Source organism: Rutidosis leptorrhynchoides, chromosome 1, assembly GCF_046630445.1.
Source record: "Rutidosis leptorrhynchoides isolate AG116_Rl617_1_P2 chromosome 1, CSIRO_AGI_Rlap_v1, whole genome shotgun sequence".
In the NCBI taxonomy this organism is placed as follows: domain Eukaryota; kingdom Viridiplantae; phylum Streptophyta; class Magnoliopsida; order Asterales; family Asteraceae; genus Rutidosis; species Rutidosis leptorrhynchoides.
The window spans coordinates 90,730,677-90,753,703 of NC_092333.1; the positions used below are offsets into that span (position 1 = coordinate 90,730,677).

The 23,027-nt window shown below is 34.0% G+C and overlaps 1 non-coding gene across 1 annotated transcript; it reads right to left on the bottom strand.

Annotated features, from left to right (window-relative positions):
* Window positions 1–21,742: 21,742 nt before the first annotated feature.
* On the bottom strand, window positions 21,743–21,848 carry LOC139887331 (small nucleolar RNA R71). The gene has a single exon (XR_011773166.1). It is a non-coding gene; the product is annotated as a small nucleolar RNA R71 (small nucleolar RNA).
* Between the last annotated feature and the right edge of the window lie 1,179 nt (window positions 21,849–23,027).

Here is a 23,027-nt window from a genome sequence, read left to right on the forward strand (position 1 = left end):
CAAGACTATATTGCTTGAGGACAAGCAACGCTCAAGTGTGGGAATATTTGATAATGCTAAAAACGAACATATATTTCATAGCATTATTCCTCAAGAAAGACAAGCTTTTAGTTGCAATTGTTCTATTTACAAGTGATATTCGTTTAAATAATAAAAGGTGAAGACAAAAGAAAGATTCGACGAATTGAAGACGCAAACAACCAAAAAGCTCAAAAGTACAAACTACAATCAAAGAGGTTCCAATTATTGATAAGAAACGTCTCGAAATTACAAGAGTACAAGATTTAAAACGCAAAGTACAAGATATTAAATTGTACGCAAGGACGTTCGAAAATCCGGAACCGGGACCAGAGTCAACTCTCAACGCTCGACGCAACGGACTAAAAATTACAAGTCAACTATGCACATAAATATAATATAATATTTAAATAATTCTTATAATTATTTATATATTATATAAATAATAAAAATCCGTCGGCAAGAAAGACTCCAAAGTTGGAGAGCTGGAATTTCAAACTCCGCGACTCGCGGAGTTTAAAGGCAGAAAAAGCCGCGAGTCGCGGAGACCCCCTGAACTCAATTCCCTATAAAAGCAAACGAATTCTGATCATTTTATATATCCAATATATATCAATCTCTCTATCTATATACGTAATATTTATATTTATAATTTATATTTTAATTTTAATCCTAATAATAAGGGTATGTTAGCGAAAGTTGTAAGGGTGTAAGTCGAAATTCTGTCCGTGTAACGCTACGCTATTTTTAATCATTGTAAGTTATGTTCAACCTTTTTAATTTAATGTCTCGTAGCTAAGTTATTATTATGCTTATTTAAAACGAAGTAATCATGATGTTGGGCTAATTACTAAAATTGGGTAATTGGGCTTTGTACCATAATTGGGGTTTGGACAAAAGAACGACACTTGTGGAAATTAGACTATGGGCTATTAATGGGCTTTATATTTGTTTAACTAAATGATAGTTTGTTAATTTTAATATAAAGATTTACAATTGGACGTCCCTATAAATAACCATATACACTCGATCGGACACGATGGGCGGGATATTTATATATACGAATAATCGTTCATTTAACCGGACACGGGAATGGATTAATAGCCACTAGAATTATTAAAATAGGGGTGAAATTATGTACAAGGACACTTGGCATAAGTGTTAACAAAGTATTAAAACCTTGGGTTACACTCAGTCGACATCCTGGTGTAATTATTAAACAAAGTATTAAAATCTTGTTACAGTTTAAGTCCCCAAATTAGTTGGAATATTTAACTTCGGGTATAAGGATAATTTGACGAGGACACTCGCACTTTATATTTATGACTGATGGACTGTTATGGACAAAAACCAGACGGACATATTAAATAATCCAGGACAAAGGACAATTAACCCATAGGCATAAAACTAAAATCAACACGTCAAACATCATGATTACGGAAGTTTAAATAAGCATAATTATTTTATTTCATATTTAATTTCCTTTAATTTTATATTTAATTGCACTTCTAATTATCGCATTTTTATTGTTATTGTATTTAATTGCACTTTTAATTATCGTACTTTTTAATTATCGCAAGTTTATTTTATCGCACTTTTATTATTCGCAATTTCATTATCGTTATTTACTTTATGCTTTAAATTAAGTCTTTTATTTATTTAATATTTTACATTTTGTTTTAACTGCGACTAAAGTTTTAAAATCGACAAACCGGTCATTAAACGGTAAAAACCCCCCTTTATAATAATAATATTACTTATATATATATTTGTATTTTTATAAAAGTAAACTAATATAGCGTTAAGCTTTGTTTAAAGATTTTCCCTGTGGAACGAACCGGACTTACTAAAAACTACACTACTGTACGATTAGGTACACTGCCTATAAGTGTTGTAGCAAGGTTTAAGTATATCCATTCTATAAATAAATTAATATCTTGTGTAAAATTGTATCGTATTTAATAGTATTTCCTTGTTAATTTAATAGTATTTTATACCCCTTAGCTTTAACATCAACAATCCTTTTTGTGAGCAAAAATTAAACTACGATTCTTTTCGGGATTAGCCAAATTGAGGGATACCATGATCGTCCAATTGGGTAACCTAACATACCTTTTCGATCATTCGCCCTTATATATATATATATATATATATATATATATATATATATATATATATATATATATATATATATATATATATATATATAATATTCGAGATAAGATGATTAGTGTTTCATGGGTGCTTTTAGTTAAGTGGTAAGCTGAGTTTAGTAACAGTGTTTACCAAACACAGTTTCAGAAATCCACTACAAAACTGGATTACTAAACTCGGTTTATTAAAACCGATGTTACCAACATTAGTTTTTAGCTACTTTGGACAAACTGGATCCTTGCATTGTTGGTCCAATGGTAAGGGTTCATACCTCTTTGTTAGAGGTTGGGAGTTTGATTTCATAGGGTGGCAACATTTCACACAAAGATATTCTTTTGATTATGAAATCAAGGTTTTCTTTCGCATATCGTGTTTCGGGGGCAATGGGGAGGGGGTTTACCGGTCATGCCCTCGGATTGGTCCAAGTTTTCCTCTAGGACAGCAGTTGAGGGCAGTTTATGCTACTGCGGAAAATGATCGCGTGAGTGGTTTAGTCCCTCTGGGTAATCCCATATGGCCTAATAAAAAAAAACTTAGGACAAACCGGATTTTACAAATGCTCTTATACTAGTTTTATAAATTTTTTTTGTTTTCTGTTTTTGTAAAAACCTTTACTGTTTAGGCAAATAATTCCTTTAATTGTCGAAGATGAGATATAACTCCTAAGTTGGAAAAAATTAGATTGACTTGGACATTTTGATCATTTGTTTCATATTGAAACCAACAAGTGTTTGGTCGACTGCTCGTTGTGGCGGTAAACTCATTTTCTTTACGTGTTTACAATAGTACCTATGAAACCATTACATAAATGCACCACGAAATCATATATTGTTGACGAAAGTACATACAAAAGGTGTCATGCGTTGTACCACAACTCCAGCTCAAAACATACCAGAAGCTGTCAGAGTCACCAAGATCTATATAAAAGTATGACACCTGCATTTATCCACATCAGTAAAAATAAGAGAGCGTATGAATTGTTTATATTTATATTCATTGATGAAAAAATATACATGTACTAACCACAAATTTTATGCAATTAAAAAAAGAGATATGATGTGAAAAACACACTCTATATGTTTTGGGATATGATCTGATTACATTATACTACACAACTGACAAAAATAATAGTTCACAATGATTCACATATCCACATGCCTATGCAAAATACACATCTAAGTCCTGACCTGCATACTAGATAATACAATATATATATATATATATATATATATATATATATATATATATATATATATATATATATATGCTAATAACGAAACAAGGGTATAGCCATGCTTTCTATGTGCCTATACCATTGGATGAGTCCTTTTCTGAATTGGTCAAATGCTTACCTTGTTCACCAAGCAAAACGATAGGACCAAACCTTTATTTGGTTTCCTTAATTAACGTAAGTTGGTTATGGAATGGATTATATAATCCTATTCAAACCCTAATTGCTAGCCTATAAATACATGGCTCTAAAACCCTGAGAGGGACCACGTTTTCGTACGTAACATAAGCATAATACATAAGAATAAGCATTCTTGCAATCACCACGATCATCTAAGACTTTCAGGTATGTTCCACGAACTTGAATCATTCATGTCTTATGGCTACTCAACCTCGTATGCTAGGTTGTTGGTGGAATTATCTTTGGCCGCCCTGCCGGAATCAGTACGATTTCAGTGTCGGTTATCCACGACTATTTTCGGAGGTTCGAATCTCGTTTGTCCTTAAACCTTATCATTGCACTCAAGCGTATGTTCACCCTAACCCTGTGAAAATATGCTTGATCAATTGGAGCCATCCGTGAGATCGATTATAGAACAAATATATTGGAATAGACGTTATTATGGTTCATTATACAAATTTCCTAAAAAACTTTTTGTTTAATTAATCGGTTAATTTCAAGTTTCTTAACAAAATTTTCATATCATCATCAATTGCTGGAGGTAGTGAAAGTTCACAATCACCTGAAACACTTTCGGATTCGCCTAGTGGGACATGCTTTCATACGCCTGTGAACACTAAAAAAACCCAACCAACACCGGCGGCACCGGGCAAGGTTACAAAACCTCCAGCAAGCTCAACAAGGTTCGGGAAAGCAAGTCAAACCTAGGGCTCAGTCACCCAATACTGGTGGGATGCAAAGATATTGGGAATATACACCTGATAAGAGTTTTCCCCCATTCTCGAAGGTGAGGTTAAGTTTCACCCCGTATCCTAAAGTCAGGCCAACAAATTCAAGCTTTGGGTCACCAACGTAAACTGTTTCTGCAGTCTATAAAGTGCAAATTACCTATGTAGGAACTATGCCAATTTTCACAAAATAGAACTGGAAACCCTGATACATCGGGTTACGCTTGTGATTGCTCGGGAAGCAATACGCAAGATGGGTCTGAGAAACCTAGATGGTTCAGTTATAACACTTAGCTCGCAGTATGCATCAACGACTTATGTGAAACGACCCGTCAAAGTACACTTGACGACCATCATTATCTTGGTCCCACAGCTTGATCATAACTCTATATGAATTTAATAAATAACCTTGCATTCTTTATTTAAAAATGATTTCCTATAAAGGAAATCTACCAAAATATGTAAGTTTAGAAAAACCATACATTATTACTTAACCAAAAGTTGACCAAACAAAGTCAACAACATCTACTATTAAATGTATCAAAATAGAATGCAAGTTAGTTTTTAACAAAAGCTGTCATCATAAATATGCAGACTCTCTAGGTACAGCGGAAGCAATCAATCATGAACCTGAGAATAAAACACGCAAGTAACTGTCAACAAAAATGTTGAGTGAATTATAGGTTTAATATTTCAAACAATATCTAATTTAAACCATAAAAATTTATGTTTGAAAACATAAAAACTCCTTTTTGGACCACAAAATTATATGCTAGAAAACATATAAAATCATTATTCCATTTTCCGTGAGGCACCTGATAACCACTTAACCATTTATTTACCCTTGCCAAACACAATAAATAATATACACAGAACAAGTGTATCTTCAACTAAATACAAAGTACTAAACATTCCGATTATAAATTGCTAGCGCGACTAGCTCGAAATGGGGTTGTCAAACCCGATAGATCTATCCGTAGGATTCGCGTTCACCAGTAGAAACCAGTGATTATAGTTACCAGACTAGGGAATATTTTTGTTCAACTCACAATGAATAATTTAAACCAACTTCCACTTGTGTCCAAAATATAAATAAATTGCATGTATTCTCATCCCAAAAGATTTAAAATAGAAAAATGAGACTATAACTCACCTTAAAGCAAACGAAGTAACCACACAATAATGCGAACAGCAAACGAAGTAAAGTGATCAGGAATGATCACAACGCCGACCTATAAATAAAGCAGGTCGATATAAATAACTAACTTAGGTCAAGTCTTAGTATGATAGCTATTGTACATGTTGCAAGTAGACATAGAACAACACTCAACATGCATCGGTTTGATCGGAACAGCGTACGGACACACACTTTCTATTTTTAGAAAGTTTCTATTTTTAGCAGGTTTCCATTTTTGGAAAGTTTCTATTTTTGGAAAGTTTCCAAATTTAGAAAGTTGCTATTTTTGGAAAGTTTATAAGTTAGGAAAGTTTCCTTAATTAGAAAGTCAACAAAAGTCAACTGAAAGTCAAAGTCAACTGAAAGTCAACTCAAAAGTCAACCTTGGTCAAACATAGTCAACATTAGTTTTTAAAGTGTAAGTTGTAATAATAATATAAGTTATAATGTTAATTAAAGTTAAATATGTATAATTATGTTATAACATAAGATTAATTAAATTAAAATGAATTATTAAAGTTAACATAAGTTTAAATGATATAATTAATATAACATAAGTATTTAATTAATTAATTAAATATTAATCATAATATAAGTATTATTAATTAATAATAAATTTTAAGTCATATCATAAGTATCATTAATTAATAATGAATTATTAATCATATCATAAGTTTCTAATTTTAATTATTAAATCATAAGAATTTAATAATTAAATTATAATTAAATAATAACTAAGCCTTATAATAATTAAATAATTAATTAATCCTTATTATAAGTCTTATTATAATAATCTCATAATATAAGTTTAATACTTACCATAAGTATTTTTCATTGATAATAAAAGTATTATTAATCATAAGTTTAATTAAATGTTTAATTAAATCATAAGTAATTAATAAATGATATAATAAATATATATCATAAGTCTTAAATTAAATTAATTACTTTTTATATCATAAGTAATTTATTAATAATGAAAGTCATTATTTTTATTATAAGTCATAATTAATAACCATAAGTTTTAATTAAAAGTTCATCGGGTCATAACTTGAGCCCCGGGAATCAGTTTTCGGCGAGTCTTATATATATCTTCGCCTAACCAACTCACCCGAAACCTTAGTGTGCTCAAGAACAACCCAAGAACAGCAAACAAGTCGTGACTTACAGCCACTAATCAGTTTGGATCTTTAATCCGCTCAAAAACGCGTTTTAGTCATAACGGGTGATCCGTGGCTCGGATTTCGATGACCCGAACATGAAATTTCATCACATCATCAATCCTAACACACTAGTACACCCTAAAGACTCCAAAAGTGGTCACAAAGTCGGACTAAACCTGGAACAATTCGTTTTCACAATTTAATTCCAACAAACACCATTTTAATCATATCTAGAGCTCCGGGAATCGAAATGACATGAATCCGGAGTCTAAAATTAATTTCTTGATGAGAGGAACTCATCTAGACACTTTAATTTCACTTTTATAACAGTTATGTTTACAGAAATGATCAAACAAGCTGCTGTCCCAAATTTATCAAACCGAAAACATGAATTAACGAGCATTTCTACGCATACAATCAACAATACAATAACATATAAGAATTATACTATCAAAATAACATCAAAAAAACATAAAAATTAAAGAAAAATTGAAAAGCTAGGGTTAGGGTTTATACCCTAATCAAGAATCAAGAGATGTTAACTTGTAGAGAAGAACGTGTAGAATCCGATTATGCAATTGATTTGATGATCCAAGCAAGATTAGATGAAGATGATGATGTATTTTGATGGTGGTGGTAACAGCCTAGGCTAGGGAGAAAGAAAGAGATGGAGAAAATTAAAAATGAAATGAGATAGGTTAAGGAAAATTGAAAAGTGTAAGTATTATCCCAAAATGAAGCAAAATGTGGATATACCCCCTTCCCCCTTGAATGGTTCGGCCAAAAACAGAATGGGGTGGGCCCCACACGGCCCATAATGATATTTGATAAATTTCTTGTGGCCCGAACGCCCGATCGAAGCCCGAAACGCGAAAACGCTACTACGCGATTGAAAATTCGGAAGGATAACAAATACGCGACGAAAAATATATATAAATACTATATATAAACATATGACATTAAAATATCATATTTAAAATAATTAGGACTTAAAAATCCCAAAAGCTTGACCGTTTGTTTGAAAAGCGAAAAGATTCGCCGGATAGAAATCCGCGACACGTAGAAACGTATAACTTAAAATATGAATACAAATATTCACATAGCACATAATAATTAATATATTATTACAAAAATAATAATAATAATAATAATATAGGTCATAGAAATGACGTGGCACGATTAACAGTTAACGGTCGTTAAATAATTAACGGTAAAAGATAACGGAAAAAGTAGGGTCGTGACAGTACCTTCCCGTTACGGAAATTTCGTCCCGAAATTTAAGCAGGTGCAGGGGTTGACTCAGCATCTGGAAACAGATGCGGGTACCTCTGCTTCATCTAATCTTCACGCTTCCTAGTGAACTCGGGACCGCGTCTGGCGTTCCAACTAACTCGAACAATAGGAATTCTACTCTGCTTAAGAGTTTTAACCTCTCGATCCATAATTTCAACAGGTTCCTCAATAAAATGTAGTTGCTTATCAACATGAAGTTCCTCCAGAGGAATGGTTTTATCGGCCACCAAACACTTCTTTAAATTCGATATATGAAAAACATCATGAACATCACTGAGTTCTTGTGGCAATTCCAAACGATAAGCCACGAGTCCAACTCTCTCAATAATCTCAAATGGTCCAACAAAATGAGGATTCAACTTTCCCCTTTTACCAAATCGTACCACACCCTTCCAAGATGATACCTTCAACATAACACGGTCACCAACCTGAAACTCAATATCGTTCCTTCTTTTATTGGCATAGCTCTTTTGCCGACTTCTGGCGGTTCTCAATCTTTCCTTAATCTGTACAATCTTCTCGGTAGTCTCATGAATAATCTCTGGGCCTGTGAGTTGAGCATCCCCAACCTCATTCCAACAGACAGGAGACCTACACTTTCTACCATACAGAGCTTCAAACGGTGCGACTTTAATACTTGCGTGATAACTGTTGTTATAAGAAAATTCATCCAACAACAAGTATCTATCCCAACCATTACCAAAATCAATTACGCATGCCCTCAACATGTCTTCCAACGTTTGGATGGTCCTTTCACTCTGACCATCCGAATGTGGATGATAAGCGGTGCTCATATCCAATTTAGTTCCTAAAGCATCTTGTAAGGACTGCCAAAACCTCGATGTAAATCGACTGTCTCGGTCTGAAATAGTCGATACGGGAACACCATGTCTCGAAACAATCTCCTTTAAATACAAATGAGTAATCTCCTTCATTGAATCAGTTTCCTTAATTGGCAAGAAATGAGTTGACTTAGTGAGTCGGTCAATAATCACCCAAATGGTATCATAACCACCCACAACTCTCGGTAACTTCGTAATAAAGTCCATCGTAATACCTTCCCACTTCCACTCGGGAATTTCGGATTGCACCAGAAGTTCCGGACAGTTTCTGATGCTCAACTTTGACCTTAGCACAGGTCAACCACTTAGCCACATAAGTAGCCACATCAGCTTTCAAGTTAGGACACCAGTATAGCTCCTTAAGATCATGATACATCTTTCCTGAACCAAGATGAATAGAGTACCTAGACTTATGAGCCTCATCCAACACAAGTTGTCGCAGATCACCAAAATTCGGAACCCAAAGACATCCCGCAAAAATACCAAGTGCCATCGGTTCGTACCTCAAACTATTTACTCAAGCCTCTGACCTTCCCGTTACGGAATTCTCCTCCATCAAGGCTTCTTGTTGAGCTGCAAGAATACGCCTTGCGAGGTTTGTTTGAATGGTCATGTTCAAGGCTCTAAACCTGCGAGGTTCAATTCTCTCTTTTTGACTTAACGCATCGGCTACAACATTGGCCTTTCACGGATGATATAAAAGTTCACAATCATAATCATTCAACATCTCAATCCATCTTCGTTGCCTCATATTCAACCGTTTCTGATCAAGGATATGTTGAAGACTTTTGTGATCGGTGTACACAGTACTTTTGACCCCATAAAGACAATGTCTCCAAATCTTAAGCGCAAACACAACAGTCCCCAACTCTAAATCATGGGTTGTATAATTCTGCTCGTGAATCTTCAACTAATGTGACGCGTGCTCAATAACTTTCTTTCATTGCATCAAAACACAACCAAAGCCTTGGCGTGAAGCATCACAATAAACAACAAAATCATCATTACCCTCAGGTAGTGACAATATCGGAGCGGTAGTCAACTTCTTCTTCAAAATTTGAAAAGCACTCTCTTGTTCATCCTTCCACTCATACTTCTTCCCCTTGTGCGTTAAAGCAATCAGAGGTTTCTCTATACGAGAGAAATCTTGAATGAACCTTCTATAGTAACATGCCAACCCTAAAAATTGACGAATCTGAGTAGGAGTCTTTGGAATATCCCACTTCTCAATTGCCTCAATCTTGGCAGGATCAACTTGTATACCTTGTTTACTAACAACATGTCCAAGAAATTGAACTTCTCTTAACAAGAAAGCACACTTAGAGAACTTAGCGTACAACTCTTCTTTCCTCAACAAATCAAGCACCAACTTCAAATGTTCTTCGTGCTCTTTATCACTCTTAGAATAAATAAGGATGTCGTCGATGAAAATGATAACAAATATGTCCAGATAGGGTCTACACACACGGTTCATGAGGTCCATGAACACAGCAGGTGCGTTAGTCAATCCGAACGGCATAACAAGAAATTCGTAGTGACCATAACGGGTGCGAAAATCAGTTTTCAAAACATCAGATTCTTTAATATGCAACTGATGATAGCCGGAACGAAGATCGATTTTAGAATAAACAGATGAACCTTGAAGTTTATCGAACAGATCTTCAATTCGAGGTAGAGGGTAACGGTTTTTAACAGTAAGCTTGTTCAATTCACGATAATCAATGCACAAACGAAACTAACCATCTTTCTTCTTAACAAACAGGACAGGAGCTCCCCAAGGGGACGTATAAGGACAAATGAGGTATAGTTGCAGCCAACAAAGGAAGAAGTATAGAGAGTAACCATATCAGTGGTAACGATGTTTAAGACAATTCCTTTAAAGGGAATAACGAGGATCATGAACTTCAAAGTAAATTTTCATTACATTTTCGAAAGGAAGACGTACAAAAGGTGTGATCTTTCAACGACAGTGAATTTCCTCGCACAATGAGCGAGTCAATCTAGGATTTATCCTTACTCTTCAATTTATATGCGGATGAAAGGAAACGTGAATCGTGGACTATAAAGAATAGTCGACTCCAGGTGAGATGAATCTCCAAAAATGATTTCGTGCACCTCAAGGTATTGAATCATAGGGTTGATGTTGCGGTTGACAGCGAATATTGAGAGTAGAAACTCCTCAAACGGTCTAGTGTAATATATATCCATGATACCCACTATAACAACAGTTGGGGTAGAAACTCACCTAGCGCCTTTTCTACAATAGGGTGACCACCGAGTGTACCCCAGAAAATTGATTTTTTTATCCGCGTTTCGGCCATGTCCAACCATAAGAGGGAAAAGTTTATGAGCGCAAAGACTTTCCAATAAATTTTATAAAACCGGCATCCAAAGTGGTGTAAGAGTTTCTATCAATGAACTTAATGGTAAGTATCATCCTTAAACAGGGGATGACAAGAACTGGGATCCAAACACTCTGTAGAGTAATGCAAAAATTTGATAAAATCAATCAAAGGAGTTTTGAAAAAGCTTTAAACGTTTGGCGTGACAACATAAACGGAACGAAGTTATTAGTAAATTTAGAAGTATGTACAACGTGTACCATTTTATATAAAACAAATTGACTTAGTCAAACAGCTCAATAAATGAGTGGTTTTAAAATAATTTTGAAGGTATGATTTAGTATATACTAGCCAAAATAGGTAAGGGTAAATTTATTCATTTGAATCCATACGTACATATATGATTTTATTTATTGTATACATGACAAAAATATTTCATTACTTCCATTCGCCCATAAATCTCGTGAGAACCGCCCAATTAAACAAATGTGTAAAACTCCCGATGATAAATAGAGTATCTGTATTTCAGAGGTTACAAGTTGAAGTAAGATCGTGAAAGATAAAGTAAATGACTTGAATCATCGTGCGACATTTGACCAACAAATGTTACGAGGTCATGAAAACCAATGAGTTAAATGTTATTTTGACTATTATCAGGACAGAAGTCCTTGGGCCAAAACTGTTCCCGAGCGAAGCAGTTGCTAACAAGCGAGTTATGGAGGATAGGGCATGAGATAGATAATCTGGTTAAAACGAGCTTCTCGTATATCAACAAATAAGATAATGAATATCTTCCCTACCCATGTAATACATCGGAATTTCTGAATGAGTAGTGTAAAAATTTTCTTTGACTCGCTTTCTATTCCTCATGTCACAATATTGGGACTTCTTTATGAATTAACGTAATATAATCACGTTGGCCTGACGCCGTTATATTTCACTAATTCATAGTTCCATTCCAATAGCACTACATGAGGTCAGGATACGCGATCAACCTCGGATTTCCAAACAATTTCTCTAAAACATTTTCTTAAACAATGTGCTAAGGATAGCACATGAGACAAAACATCATAAGTAACAAATAGGAGTGACGATGATATAGAAATGTCTTCGAAGTACCAAAAATCTCTAAAAGTCAAGAATGATGTTTTCCTGTTCAAAAACCAAAGCACATAGGCATAACGGTACAAAGGCACGTAATATTACAAGAATGTTATATACCTAAACATAATAGCTGACATTGAAATGCCGAGCATTTAGAAGTCAAGAATGACATCTCGCGTAAGATAACTCAAACGTTATATATACATAACCATAATAGATGACATAGAAATGTCGAGAATTTCAGAAGTCAAGAATGAAATCCCTCGGCCTCACTACCCGAGGTGTTCTTATAAGGATAAGTTCGCATGAGTCGAAGAATACATTTAAATCGGTATGGGAGTTCCTCCCAGATTCAGAACATAATAGAGATGTATGTATGATAACAATATACATAACAATACGATACAAATAATCACATATAACAATATATTATAGGCCGGGCTGTAGACTAGACTCACTAATGCACCCTATTGACTCGGGTAATGACATCAATGCAGCCTAATTCCCTACAACAAGAGCTCTGATACCAACTGAAACGACCCGTCAAAGTACACTTGACGACCATCGTTATCTTGGTCCCACAGCTTGATCATAACTCTATATGAATTTAATAAATAACTTTGCATTCTTTATTTAAAAATGATTTCCTATAAAGGAAATCTATCAAAGTATGTAAGTTTAGAAAAACCATACATTATTACTTAACCAAAAGTTGACCAAACAAAGTCAACAACATCTACTATTAAATGTACCAAAATAGAATGCAAGTTAGTGTTTAACAAAAGCTGCCGTCATAAATATGCAGACTCTCTAGGCACAGCGGAAGCAATCAATAATGAACCTGAGAATAAAACATGCGAGTAACTGTCAACAAAAATGTTGAGTGAATTATAGGTTTAATATTGCAAACAATATTTAATTTAAACCATAAAAATTTATGTTTGAAAACATAAAAACTCCTTTTTGGACCACAAAATTATATGCTAGAAAACATATAAAATCATTATTTCATTTTCCGTGAGCCACCTGGTAACCACTTAACCATTTATTTACCCTTGCCAAACACAATAAATAATATTCACCGAACAAGTGTATCTTCAACTAAATACGAAGTACTAAACATTCCAATTATAAATTGCTATCGCGACTAGCTCGAAATGGGGTTGTCAAACCCGATAGATCTATCCGTAGGATTTGCGTTCACCAGTAGAAACCAGTGATTACAGTTACCAGACTAGGGAATATTTTTGTTCAACTCTCAATGAATAATTTAAACCAACTTCCACTTGTGTCCAAAATATAAATAAATTGCATGTATTCTCATCCCAAAAGATTTAAAATAGAAAAATGGGACTATAACTCACCTTAAAGTAAACGAAGTAACCACACAATAATGCGAACAGCAAATGAAGTAAAGTGATCAGGAATGATCACAACGCCGACCTATAAATAAAGAAGGTCGATATAAATAACTAACTTAGGCCAAGTCTTAGTATGATAGCTATTGTACATGTTGTAAGTAGACATAGAACAACACTCAACATGTATCGGTTTGATCGGAACAGCGTACGGACACACACTTTCTATTTTTAGAAAGTTTCTATTTTTAGCAGGTTTCCATTTTTGGAAAGTTTCTATTTTTGGAAAGTTTCTATTTTAGGAAAGTTTTCAAATTTAGAAAGTTGCTATTTTTGGAAAGTTTATAAGTTAGGAAAGTTTCCTTAATTAGAAAGTCAACAAAAGTCAACTGAAAGTCAAAGTCAACCTAAAGTCAACTCAAAAGTCAACGTTGGTCAAACATAGTCAACATTTGTTTTTAAAGTGTAAGTTGTAATAATAATATAAGTTATAATGTTAATTAAAGTTAAATATGTATAATTATGTTATAACATAAGTTTAATTAAATTAAAATGAATTATTAAAGTTAACATAAGTTTAAATGATATAATTAATATAACATAAGTATTTAATTAATTAATTAAATATTAATCATAATATAAGTATTATTAATTAATAATAAATTTTAAGTCATATCATAAGTATCATTAATTAATAATGAATTATTAATCATATCATAAGTTTCTAATTTTAATTATTAAATCATAAGTATTTAATAATTAAATTATAATTAAATAATAACTAAGCCTTATAATAATTAAATAATTAATTAATCCTTATTATAAGTCTTATTATAATAATCTCATAATATAAGTTTAATACTTACCATAAGTATTTTTCATTGATAATAAAAGTATTATTAATCATAAGTTTAATTAAATGTTTAATTAAATCATAAGTAATTAATAAATGATATAATAAATATATATCATAAGTCTTAAACTAAATTAATTACTTTTTATATCATAAGTAGTTTATTAATAATGAAAGTCATTATATTTATTATAAGTCATAATTAATAACCATAAGTTTTAATTAAAAGTTCATCGGGTCATAACTTGAGCCCCGTGAATCAGTTTTCGGCGAGTCTTATATATATTTTCGCCTAACCAACTCACCCGAAACCTTAGTGTGCTCAAGCACACCCCAAGAACAGAAAACAAGTCGTGACTTATAGCCACTAATCTGTTTGGATCTTTAATCCGCTCAAAAACGCGTTTTAGTCATAACGGGTGATCCGTGGCTCGAATTTCGATGACCCGAACATGAAAGTTCATCACATCATCAATCCTAACACACTAGTACACCCTAAAGACTCCAAAAGTGGTCACAAAGTCGGACCAAACCTGGAACAATTCATTTTCCTAATTTAATTCCAACAAACACCATTTTAATCATATCTAGAGCTCCGGGAATCGAAATGACATGAATCCGGAGTCTAAAATTAATGTCTTGATGAGAGGAACTCATCTAGACACTTTAATTTCACTTTTATAACAGTTATGTTTACAGAAATGATCAAACAAGATGCTGTCCCAAATTTATCAAACCGAAAACATGAATTAACGAGCATTTCTACGCATACAATCAACAATACAATAACATATAAGAATCATACTATCAAAATAACATCAAAAAACAGAAAAATTAAAGAAAAATTGAAAAGCTAGGGTTAGGGTTTATACCCTAATCAAGAATCAAGAGATGTTAACTTGTACAGAAGAACGTGTAGAATCCGATTATGCAATTGATTTGATGATCCAAGCAAGATTAGATGAAGATGATGATGTATTTTGATGGTGGTGGCAACGGCCTAGTCTAGGGAGAAAGAAAGAGATGGAGAAAATTAAAAATGAAATGAGATAGGTTAAGGAAAATTGAAAAGTGTAAGTATTATCCCAAAATGAAGCAAAATGTGGATATACCCCCTTCCCCCTTGAATGGTTCGGCCAAAAACAGAATGGGGTGGGCCCCACATGGCCCACAATGATATTTGATAAATTTCTTGTGGCCCGAACGCCCGATCGAAGCCCGAAACGCGAAAACGCTACTACGCGATTGAAAATTCGGAGGGATAACAAATACTCGACGAAAAATATATATAAATACTATATATAAACATATGACATTAAAATATTATATTTAAAATAATTAGGACTTAAAAATCCCAAAAGCTTGACCGTTGGTTTGAAAAGCGAAAAGATTCGTCGGATAGAAATCCGCGACACGTAGAAACGTATAACTTAAAATATGAATACAAATATTCACATAGCACATAATAATTAATATATTATTACAAAAATAATAATAATAATAATAATATAGGTCATAGAAATGACGTGGCACGAATAACAGTTAACGGTCGTTAAATAATTAACGGTAAAAGATAACGAAAAAAGTAGGGTCGTGACATTATGCATCACCACAACTAACTGTGGATAGTGCACTACACATACCGGTTTAGCACACTCCCGCTTACACCAAAAGTGTGCAATACCATCCTTTAAAGCCCAGCAGCTCAAATAACCCGTTGTTTCAATTACAGCAAGTGGCTTCACCACATCTGGTACCAGCTTTTGATCAAACAACTTGCGCTGCGCGCAAGAATTATTAGAAAATTTTTCGCGCTAATGCAGTGTCAGGAGGTGAAGCAATCTCTTGAATTTACTTCTACCACAGAAAGGTTCATACCACATATTTCAAATCATCCTTCTCCCGTGGTGCCAATGATACTGCCGACCTTGGGAAGCTATGATGATTTGTCAGATCCAGATGATTTTAAAAAGGTTTGAAGGGACAGCAAGAATGCATAGTTAATTGGAATTCGATAACATGTCATATTCTTCCTATCATGCTACAAGGAATCGCAAGAGAATGGTCTAGTAATCTGCCATCCTACATATACCAAGTTTCTCGGACCTTAGATCCCGCTTCCTGTTAAATTTCTATAACTTGCATGCCCATACGCGGACGCATGTTAAGTGCCATGATATTAAGAAGAGACCCAAACAATCTTTGGGGGAAATTATTGACAGGTATACCAAGGAAGTGTTAATAATTCCAGACTTAATAGAAAGTCAGAAGGTATCAGGAATAATCCATTGCATTGATACCGATTTGCACATGTCATTATAGCAACGTTTGCACAGAAGAGTGCGAATAACATGTGCGGAAGCAGTGAGGGAAGCGCATGATCACAAGCGATCTTTGGAAGGCATAATACGAATTGCGGGAAAAATCCCCCGAATGGCAAAAATAATGATGATGATCACTATTGTGACACCGCTAAAAAAATTTCTATACGTGGCGGAAGCGTTATATTGATTAATTACAATACGATAGATAACTAACATTAATAAAGTTCGCCCGATGTCACGTGTCATTTCAACAAAATACATATTTATCCGGAAAGGACGTAATTACATTATGTTTCCAAAAGAACACCGTTTAAACAAAGTAAGACTACATCAGAGTTAAATCCTGTCAAACATAATATCATCACGCCCGTCTTCTCCCAAAAGAAAAATCTACAAAGCTAACAACCTGCAGGGAGGAGATGGAGGGGAATTAGCATGAAGTTAAGTGAGTACAACTAACTACATGTAATAGCATACATGAACCATCATACTAATCATGTCACATAGTCTAACACATAAACATCACCCAGTAGTGAAGTCTACAGAGACTCTGACAGTTCGGCCAAACCATTAACCACCAGTTGATCGGGCTGGGGTTTACTGGAAGTTCCTCCTACATACCGTGTTGCATAAATCACCCACACATGACAAACGCATCATTCAAACATATGCCACACTGATGCAAATAGGCTACCACATGAGGAACCCAACCCGTAGGTTGATATCTTCTATCAAATTAGGCTACCACATGATAGGGACGCACTGGGCTCCATCAACAAACAACAACTTGCACAGAACCATCTCAGTAATAACTAACAATAGTAGCATGTTAATTCTAACAAATATGGCAATCATAGGATAACAAGCTACTCTATACTATTAGTATCCAGTTAGTCCCACTCATCGATGACCAGCAAACGAGAAGGTGTTCACCTATCTAATCACTGAACCTTCTCTTTCTCCTTTTCCTGAGAAAGACATATACACAAGTTAGTTATAATATCATAATAATCAATATACAAAAGGGCAGCATAACAGCTAGGTATGAACACTTAGTCAAAATTCCAACTGGAAAGACCATCGGTAGATCGTCAGAGACGGTCGGTCGATCGTCATACACCATCGGTCGATGGACTACACTATCGGCAATAAAATTACAACTGTTGGTCGAAGGACTCACACCATCGGTTGACGGTCTAGTCCATCGGCTGATTACCAGACACCATCGGTCGATATTCAGCGACCATCGGCCGAGGGTTCATCTGCAGCATCAGCTACCAAAGTGACGGGTTTCACACCAAACTCTCCAATTGTCGATCCAGAGCTCGTTTTTAACCTCAAAACTTACCAAATCTAGTACACTGATCATTTAGAAACACAAACCCATAAGGTTTTGACACAAACAACACTAAATTAACCCATTTTGACCCAAATTACACTTTTATGAAAACTAACACAAATTTCTTAATTTCTCAAAGATTAGATCATGAAATGTTATAATTCTTACCTTAAAAGAATAAGTAAATCACAGAGAACACAAAGAAACAAACGATTTGAGCTCTAGAACAAGATTTAAGGATTAGGGTTTTGTTAGGTGAAGAAAGTAAGGAACGAGGTGTGTGTGTGTGTGTGCGTGAGATGATTCTGGAAAAATGCAAGAGAGAGGCAGCACTAGTCATCTAAATGGGTTAAAATCTCACAATGCATTTATCAGTTATCTGATATCTTTCGTACATCATTTGACAACTGATATTGCTTTAAACATACATATATTTTGACGCAATATTATTTATATTTCATAGGCTTTTACCATTTACGATGACATTTAATGCATAATTCACGAGAAAAACGACTAAAGTAAACATGAGCTTAAAGTTTGAAGGAACGATAATAAGCATCGATTTAAACCAAATATATATCGAGAAAACGTTTATCCGAATTCAAGAACGAAGAAGACCGAAGAAAATAGTTAAAACAAATCATGCAAAATAGTATACGTCCACAAAGGAGTCAACAGAGGGATCAACAGAGAACAAAAACAAGAAAAATGTTGTTTTACTCCTACGCGGATGGCATAATACATTACGCGAAATGCGTAATGTTGTCACCAAAATAAGAATCAACCTGTTTACTCATACGCGGAACGTGTGATACCCTACGCGAATCGCGTAATTTTGTGGCCAACTTCAATTACAGTTTCACGTGGTCCAGTCAACTTTTACATTATAATAGCAATTCTTTTATGAAGAATCTTCACTTTTTCAGCCTCACAGGTCACGCTTTTAAATTAAAAACCAACAAAATGAAGTAATCGATACTGAGGATGTTACTTTACAGCATTTTGGGATGCACATTTAATTATAATAAGAAGAAACAGATGCATCAACCAATTATTTGAGGGCAGTTAGCACACCTCAATTTTACAATGTATTCTTTATCAAACTTTACAGAGATAAGAGCATAATGCAGATTAAACAATTGGACCACTTTTTAATTCTCAAAGGTTATAATACGGGGTACTGATCAAGATATAGGATGGGAGGAGAGATATTGGAGGAATACGCAAATTATTATTTTAGCTACTGGCTTGTTTATTTCATTTTTACTCCGCACCAATTACTTCAAGTTTCATCCCGTATTAATTTTAAGTTCAAGAATTAGGATAGTTTTATTATTAAGGGTGTATGATACGTGATTAAGGGTATTATTGTTCGAGTGCAATAGTGTTGTTATTGTAATTTTCTACCATTTGAAGTTAATGAAAGTGAAAATTTTCGTAAGTTTGCTCTACTAAAATTATTGTTATCATCTTTTATCATTATCATTATTGTTATCATTATGTTTGTATATTTATATTTTTATGTCTACCCTAGTATAATGAGTAGCTAAGTTCCCATAGTGTTTACTTAAATGTAGAACCCTTGAGAAATGGATTGTTATCTTTTGTAAATATTAAAATGTGGCTTAAGTATTTTTAACATTGAGCCTAGTCAAAAGAACCATTGTTATACGATTAGATATTTAATCGTTATCACTTAATTTGTTAGATATAAATAGCGAAAGTTATTTCTATTAATATAAATTAAGCTATAACACTAAAAGTGGTTTAGACAAACTTATGGATAAGTTATTAACACCAATTTAGAAATAAGGTTCGGTGGTTTGGGTAATATCATTAGTTATATAATAGTGAAATTGTAAAAAGGGAAACCGTTACGATTTAAGGTTTTGGCGAAAGTCAAAACTAGATTAGGTCTCAATTTAAATACATGGGGAATAGTTAACTATCTAAATAAGATCAAATGAAAATTAGATTTAATTTAGTTAGTTGAAACTTTATATATTCGAAAGAAAATACAAAGTTGTATATTAAAACATTTTAATAGGGCTTAAATTCAAAACAATCCATGGATCTAGAGGTGAAATATTTAAGTGAACACTCCCATTTATTTATATTGCAAGTTATTATTATATTTTTACTTATCATTATTTAGAAAATTAAAATATAAATCAATTTCCTTCAGTTCAAATACGTACTATTTTGTCACATCAATTATAACTTACGCGGATCGTGTATAATTTCACACGAAACGCGTAATTCCAATATATACGCGGAACGCGTATAAAACTACGCAAAACGCGTATTTGTAATTTTACCACTGTTTAATATTTTAGTTTAAAAATTTAATTAAATCATTTATTATTACTTTAAATTACTTAATTTATAATTCGTTTAAATATTATAATTTCCTTTCATTCATCTTTAATTTAATTAAAACTTATTATTTAGTTAATTTAAATAATTTGTATTTTATTTTGTTGTTTAAAACAAATTCCTAATCCAAAACCCTTTTAAATTAGTTTAACTTCAAAGACTATTAAAAACCATTAAACACTCCATCTCCCTGTGGAACGAATCGGATTTACCTATAAAACTAAACTACGCGAAAAGGACTAGTTGCCTATATATGTGTGAAATCAATCCGAATTCATTAAAACAACATATATTCAATAAATCAATTCGTGTAATAAAACAATTCAAATCCGTTCATAAATAAAGGTATAGTTTCAGCACATCAACTTTTTGGCGCCGCTGCCGGGGAGTTGGCAGTTAAATAAATAGATAATATTTCTAATTCGTAGTAGTAGTTGGATTTGTACGTGGACTGGGTTATTGGAGCCAAACAGTACCCAATTATATTGGGACCAAACGAATCCTGCCCCTCTGCTGCATCTTTTGGCTATTCGAAACGTGGACAAAATCAGAAGGAAAATCTGTTTGTTTAAAGGTTTTAACATTATTTTTATGTTATTCGATCCTTTTGTAGGAATTCAATTCCTAGAAAAGTTACTTTTTATTATAAGCCTTTGTTTGTGGTGTTGTGAATGCAAAATATGCATTAATGCATGAATTTACGTTCTTCCAACTCTGATTTAACTCCTTCATATCCTGAGCCTGAAAGAGAGCTTCATGAACGCCTAAGAGCTCAAGAAGTAGAATCTCTTGCTCAGGGTTTAGAATCACTTTCATTGGATTCTAACTCTGAACCAGTTATTCAACCAATCATAGAGCCAGTTATTAAAGAAGAGGAAGAGATGGCTGCTACAAATCAAACGATGGATGCATTAATGAGGGCAACAAGAACAGGTCAAGGTCACGCAATTATTCAGCCTACGATGTCTGACGGTTTTGAAATAAAGGTTCAATTTCTTCACATGGTGACTAATATATGCCAATTCGGTGGAGCTCCGAATGAGGATGCTAATGAGCATCTTCGTAAGTTTGTAAGCATTTGCAAGCTATTCAAGATCAAAGATGTCACTGATGATGTCACATGTTTAAAAATCTTTCCATGGTCGTTAAAGGATGATGCAAGAGATTGGTTAGACTCATTACCAGAAGGTGATATCGAAGATTGGAATGATATAATGGACAAGTTTTTGTCAAAGTTCTTCCCTGCTTCAAAAGCAGCAAAGTTACAAAGTGACATAAATTACTTTAAGCAAAAGCCTAATGAAACTCTCTATGAAGCTTGGACCCGATTCAATAAAATGCTTAGAGTATGTCCTCAACATGGGTTGAATACATTCCAAAAGGTCCAAATATTCTATAAATGAGTCAATGTGGCTACTCGAAAAGATATTGATGTTGCAGCAGGAGGTTCAATTATGAAGAAAACACCCAAAAAAGCTCACACAATCATTGCCGATATAGCAGCACATTCTCATGATCGGCATCAAGAGATGGAGTTCTCTAGATGAACAATGGATGCTAGTATTGAAAGCAACGATGAAATCACTGCTTTAAAAGTTCAATTGGCAAATCAAGGAAGGCAAATTGAGAAGGTAACCAAGGAAATGCATGCTATCAGGGTAGGGTGTGAATTGTGCCACGGTCCTCACCTTACTAAAGATTGTGATCAAACAACAATGGAAGAACAAGCTAATTTCTTAGGTTATTTGCGAAAGGGTGAAATGAATTTCGATGATTTTCCAGCGGTTGAAGCAATGAAAAGAAAATATCCTCCTATCAACAGTTATCAAATAGGAGGACCTTCGGGTTCAAACAATAATACTTACCAAGGAGGAAATTCGGGTTACCAAAATAACTGGAATTTCTCAAATCAAAATCAAAGAAATGCACCACCGGGTTACAATCACCTAAACAATCGAAATCAACCTCAACGAAATTACCAAAATAATTTCCAATGCAATCAACCACAACCTCAACCACAAGCACCTATACAACCACAACCCGAGAATAAATCCGGTTTAGAAGATCTTTTGAGAGATTTTATGGTTAAGCACGAGCAAACTGTGGAACTTCAAACTCGGCAAATTCGAAATCAACAAGCTACGATACATAATTTAGAAAGAGATGTTGGAAGGATCTCACAGTCACTGGTAGAGAGACCACCAGCCGCTCTCCCCTCAAATACTCAAGTGAATCCCAACAACAGTCAAACAAGGAATGAGCATGTAAATGCTATAACTACTAGAAGTTCCTTTGTCTCCTTCTATTTTGGAGGTACCCGTTGATATAGATGAGCATGTTGAGAAAGAACAAGAGAAAGATGATCCACCGGAGATCATATCAAAGAATAGTGATGAACCACCAGTGAAGGTGTACAAGGCACCTATTCCATACCCGAAGTCATTGAAGAAAGACAAGCTCGCAAGCCAATATCAGAAATTTGCGGATATGATCAAGCAAATTAGCATTAACATGCCACTCGCGGAGGTTCTTAGGGGTATGCCCC